This window comes from Tiliqua scincoides, chromosome 2 (assembly GCF_035046505.1).
Source record: "Tiliqua scincoides isolate rTilSci1 chromosome 2, rTilSci1.hap2, whole genome shotgun sequence".
Lineage (NCBI taxonomy): Eukaryota > Metazoa > Chordata > Lepidosauria > Squamata > Scincidae > Tiliqua > Tiliqua scincoides.
Window position 1 is genome coordinate 199,142,266 of NC_089822.1, and position 6,250 is coordinate 199,148,515.

The following is a 6,250-nucleotide window of genomic DNA, read 5'->3' on the forward strand; positions in this document are numbered from 1 at the left end:
TTTTGATGGAAGAGAGTTAAGCATATGCTTAACTGCTTCATTGGAATCAATGTGACTTCAAAGTGCTTAATTGTGGCTGGATCGTGCCATATGAACTAAAGCATTTTAATGCTTTGATATAGTATGAAATGATGTTTTGGAATTTAAGTTTTCAGTTCTAGGCCTGACTATTCGCAGGAGGGCAAAGAGTATTGTCAGCATCTTGCCTCTGAATAAAAGAGAAAGAAATGCCAGTTTGTTCTTCCCTTTTTTTCTTTTCTTTGCCCAATGTTCTCCTGTCAATATTGGATACAACTCTTTGATCAGATGCTTGTCATGAAAAACAAAACTAGAGAAATCAAAGGTCAACAGTCCAACTGCTAGGGCTACATGTTAGCCCAGGAGCACACTTAGGGCTCAATCCTAACCCTTTACGTCAGTGCTTTCCAGCACTGGCATAGTGGTGTCAATGGGACGTGTGCTGCATCCTGCAGTTGGGTGTGACTCATGGAGGCCTCCTCAAAGTAAGGGAATGTTTGTTCCCTTACCTTGGAGCTGCACTGCCCTTATGTCAGTGCTGGAAAGCACTGACATAAGGGATTAGCATTAGGCCCTTAGTCTATCCAATGTCTGCCCTATGCAGATATCAAAAGTAATGATATTGTAGTAATGTACATGATCTATGGTGATGGAGAAGCAAGAACTGGCTTCCTAACTTGGCCCAATTTTTTGGCTCCATCATATTTGTACTCAAGAACCAGTTTAAAGAAAATCTTTCAGGAACCTTTCCCCACAATTAAAAGGGTGCTATCATCCATTCCCTTAGACCAGTGTTTCTCAACGATTGTCCTCTGCTGTACCACTTCACATGGTCCTCCTATCTGAAGTACCACCAGAAGCAACTGATGGTGACATCATTGCCTGTCACCATTTCATCATTGCCTGTCATCATTTCTATGCTGGAAGACCAGATGCAATGCAACAAACATCAGTAAGAGGCTCAGGGTGGATGAGAGGGCTTTTTTGAGCATGAGAAAGCATACTTTGGAGCTCTGCCCGCTGAGCCAAGCCTCCTACCACTATTGCAGCATGTTCCTGGTCTTGCTACCAGGCAGAAGGAGTCCAGGGGTCCTGTGAGTACCACCAGACACTACCTCAAATACTACTGGCGGTTGAGAAACACTGCCTTAGACCCTTCTAAATAGGGCCTATTTACATTACAAGCCTCTAACTGTCATAATATCTTAGAAATAATCTTGAGAATTATAGTTTTGTGAAGTGCTTATAATTCTGTTAAGCACCACTCCTTCCTTCAAGAACTTTGATTAACTGGGAAGAGAGATGGGGCCAGTTCAGATAATATCTTCTGTCTGACTGGCTCTAAACAACCAATGACATATGCATTCCCTCACACATGATCCTTCTCCTTGCTTTCTGGTTACTCTTCTTACAGCCCCATCCCGTCTCTTCCCCCCCCCCCCACGCTATAGCACACAGGTGTGACAAAACAGGCAGTGCTGAATACTATGATGGGGGGGCAATTGGAAGGTTCGGGGGAGGTAAGGGAAAATATTTTCCATAAGCTCCTCAATTGCCTATGGGTCTCATCAGATCTGCACCAGCTATATATAGCTGGTGCAAGTCTGAGGAGCGAAAGAGGTCATGTAGGGAGGTTCCAGAGGGGGATAGCATGCTGGTGCAAGTGGCTTGTGCCAGGGTACACCCCCTCTCACCTCTGACATGCTTCCTGCTCCCCATCTGCCCAGGAACACCCTCCTCCTGCCCACAAAATGCCCCCTGCCAGTCCACTTAGTCTAAAGAAGCCTCTCCCAGCCTCTGGTAACCCAGAAGTATGCCACAACACACTCCAGCACAGAACACTAGTTTTGGCAGCAGACCTTGCTCATAGGATTGAGCTGTTAATCTGCAATCCTGTATGCACTTACCTGGAGTAAGTCCTATACACACGCATGTTATTAAAAGTGAGTTTGTTAATCAAATGTGTGTATATACAGGGGGCGTTTGTCCAAATCACCCTTCTACATGAGCCAGCTTTGAATAAGCTCCCACCCAACAACTGAGTAAACTTTTGGAGAAGCAAGGGGAAGAGCCAGGATGTGTGCATGGTGAGAGCACACATAATGTTAATCACATGGGGCCAGTCAGACAGGGAAAGTGTGACTGTTAGGACAGAGATATGTCATCTGGCTGAAGGTGCAATATGGTTTGTTCAGACTCTGTTTATTAAAGGTACAGGGAACCTCTAGGCTTACAGTCTCTGGCCCTAACAGAGTTCCCTTTTCCTCAGGAGTGGGTCAGGTAGCTAAACTCTTTCTAGGCTCTAAGGGCGCAATCCTAACCAATTTTCCAGCATGGACATAGCTGTGCCAATGTGGCATGCAGTGGGGAGGCAGTCAAGGAGGCCTTCCCAAGATAAGGGCATGTTTGTTACCTTACCTCGGGGCTGCATTGTGGCTCGGTCAGTACTGGAAAGTTGGTTAGGATTATAAGTTCCTGACACATGTACTTATAGTGTCTAAATTTGCTTCACACCTGACAATATGTACTGTATATTTCATATGCCTTTTTCATACATGGAAGAAAAATGTAGTGGGGAAGTCACTGGGCTGTTTGCATCATGATTGAGTAAAAAGTAAGTACACTGTTACTTTGCACATGCCTGATCTCATCTGATCTCAGAAGCTAAGCAGGGTCAGGTCTGGTTAGTACTTGGATGGGAGACCACCTGGGAATACCAGGTGCTGTAGGCTTATACCATGGTCTTTCGAGACTGAAGGTTGCCAACCAACCAACAAGTACCTTTTAAGTCGCAATGTTATATAAATCACAGATTTCAGTATATACTTAACCTGCTCCAGTTGAAATCAATAGGACTTAAAAATACTTAATTATGGCTAGAGTGTCTATTATTTGTTATCAGTTTTTGTGATAATGAGATAGAAGCACAAGTTGAATTCAGCAGTCAAAGGCAAGATAACCAACAAGACTTTAGGAGGCCATCATCTTTCCCCACCAGTTTTCAGAGGTCTGCCATTAGTCTCTTCTTTGTGACCACTATCTACCATTATTACCCATCTGCAACTTATCCTCACACCTACAAAAGCAAGAGAGTTCCTGTTTAAAAAATGAACCAACAAATACTCAGCAGGTATTCTGCATCATACTGGGGGGAAACCCCAGGAGGTGACCCTGTAGTTATACACAGCATAGTCATTAGAACTTTTATTAATGGGATTCACTTTTGCTGAAAATAGTTGGTGATTAAAAAAAAAAAATAGAATGCAAATGTGTGACTCAAGACTTGGATTCCCCCAGATTTTGTAGCATACAGTTTTGAACCCTTATCAAATACAAGCAACCCCAAAATTGAAGCCAAAGAGCACAACATCAGTGTGATGCATCTTCTAATCCCTCCAGGGGTCTCTTGTTTCTAGAAATAGAAGTTTCACATGATTTTAACAACTCAGAACATATGATAAGGCGATCATTAAAGTTACCCCTAAGTTCATACTTCTAATATTCAAAAGATTGCTATACTAACAATGCCTGGGCAACTTGACTTGACCAGAATTCCACCATTTTAATTTCACCAGCAGGGTGTGCCCCCACCCTGATCATGTTTCCGAGGAAGACACTTGCACTGTAATCCAACATCCTGACATGTTCAAACATAAAGATCTTTGGCCTTCAACTCCTTGATGCAGGTAGCTTAAGAGAGTGGCCTGTCGTGTTTATGGTTCGGTGGCTTGCTGCTCTAAATAATTCAGTTTCTTCCAGTTGGTCAGACTGAATGTGTTTAACATTGGTTCTAATTAGAGCACTCTAATTAGGCATTTTCTGTCCACAAAATGCCCTGCCGAGGCAGACTGTGCACAAATGAAGAGCATGCATCTGAAAACAAATGTTGCATAAGCATCTTGTTTGTTTACCTCCCAGATTCAGGGTAAATGTGCCCTTATCCTGAAAATATAGCTTTGAAACAGCACTCTTTAAATCGTCTGGTTGTTTTTTTTTCCCTTCAAATTGAAAAATAGACTTGGGCACTTTTCTCCCATTTTTATGGAACTATATTGACATCTAGCGTCCACTTCAGCACATAACAGTTTTTATTTGCAAGATGTCAGCTTTTTAATTGAAGCATGCTATAAGTAAAGCAGATTAGGGCTAGCCTATCCATGAAGCCAACTGAAGCAGGTGTATCAGGCAACCGATTGGCAAGGTGTGAGGGAAGATACCAGGATGCAGGTCTCTTGTTGTCATGTGTGCTCCCTGGGACATCTGGTGGGCCAGTGTGAAATACAGGAATCTGGTCTAGATGGGCCTTTGGCCTGATCCAGTGAGGTTCTTCTTATGTTCACCTTTGTCCACCCACTTACCTTCACTGTTCCTCCTCTCACTTCCTGGACTGGAAAAGGAAGAATGGGATGGAGCAGAAGAGGGGCTGGGAGAAGCAGAGGCTAGCCTATCACCAGGTAAAGAGTGGGTAGCATTTGGCACTCTGTGTCAAGCACCAGGAGATTTATAACTGACCATGGCACTGAGCTAAGGGAACAATGAAAATTCCTCCCTCTTAGGTAGCTTTTTTAATAGCACGGTTCTAGGCATGTCTGCTCAAAAGTAAGTCCCATTGTGTTAAGTGGGGTTTACTCCCAGGCAGGTGTATATAAGATTGCAGCCCAAGGCTTTCATTGTAGTGTAATCAACACTATCATCTACCAGGGACTCAACCTAGGGCTTGCTGCATGAAAAACATGTGCTCTGCTACTGAATGATGGCAATGATGCAAGTAAGTGAAATGTTATTACTTTACAGTGAATATGATCATAGGAAGCAGTATTGTCTATGGTGGTTGGTAGCAACAATTCAGGGTCTCAGAAAAGGGGATAGCCGGGACTCAGTCCTGACCTTTAGCATGAAAAACATATGCTGTTGCCACTGAGCTATGACCCCAATTCAAGTTCTCAGGGCACTGGGAGTCCACTAGAAAGATCATAATATAGTGTATGTCTTGGAAAAATGCTTTTTTAACCCCCCCCCCCAAAAAAACCAATTCATTTTCCCCCTATAAAATCTGGTAATCCAAAAGATTCAGCTGTCAAGTTCTGTCATGTCTGCAATCCTAACCACAACTATCTGGGAGTAAGTCCCATTGACTATAACATGACTTACTTCTGAGTAGATATGCATAAGATTGGGCTCCTAGTGTACTTCTTTGTGCATGACATCAGTGTACAACACGAGGGGCACCTTTACATCATTGAGTATGGGCACCCAATGTTTACTGACAGCAGCAAACTTCTTCCAAGATGATAGTACAGTATCACCTTAATGAAGAGTGAGACATGCACATCATGCTGGAAGCAACTCACAGCAGGTTTGTTGATTTAACTCAGATTGCTCATTTGCATCTTTGAATAGTACAAACAAGCTCATTGCCATTGTTATGGAAATGCAAAGTTGCTGGGCTTTGCTGGGAATCAACAACAACAACAAAAATGAATGCCAATGGAGATGAACACAGGGGTGAAGTTACAAATAAAGATGGCCTCCCATTTTGAATTGGTAATCTAAATTTGGCAAAGTCTAATACCATTCGAGATCTAATTCAGTGGCAGAGTGTGTAATTTTGAATTGCTCAGAGTTACGTCAGATAATGAGAAAGGAAACATTTTCAGCAGTATAGAGAATGCAAATGATCCTAAATTAAAACAGGATTTTAAAACAGGGCAGGAGGTCTGGTCTAGAGGGTAGAGCCTCCGTTAGCCCGAAGATAACATCAGAAGGTCGACAGTTCGAGGACGCCAGCAGCTCCCTGAACGGCTGAGAATGGCGAGAACTTGAAGCAGCTGACAATCCAAGCTGAGTGATTCCACCTGCTCTTGGTGTGAGCAAGAAGCATCTTGGCTGCCCTCCATGTGAGAGATGGAGCTGCTTGTCAGCCTGCCTGGGAGAACTGGAGGCCAGAAGTGAGACCAAACCAGGAAGATCCATTCTGAAATGTTGTTGGTTCTTGAAAAAGAGAACCTCTATGATTGTAAAAATCCCCTTGAGGGATTTAGAAATGCCTGCCTATGTAAACCGCCTTGAATAAAGTCAGAGGAGTAATCTGATGACCAGAAAGGCAGTATAGAAATACAGAGGAGTTGTTGTTGTTGTTATTAAAACATTTGTGGACTTAGGGTTCATATTAGCCTAAACTTTGATCTTAAACACATGAGAGGGGAATCCTACATGGAATCACAAATCAAAT

At 43.1% G+C, this 6,250-nt stretch overlaps 1 pseudogene; it reads left to right on the forward strand.

The window, feature by feature from the left end:
- The first annotated feature begins 2,636 nt into the window (after nt 1-2,636).
- Nucleotides 2,637-2,750, forward strand: LOC136642918 (5S ribosomal RNA; annotated as a pseudogene).
- Nucleotides 2,751-6,250: the final 3,500 nt, after the last annotated feature.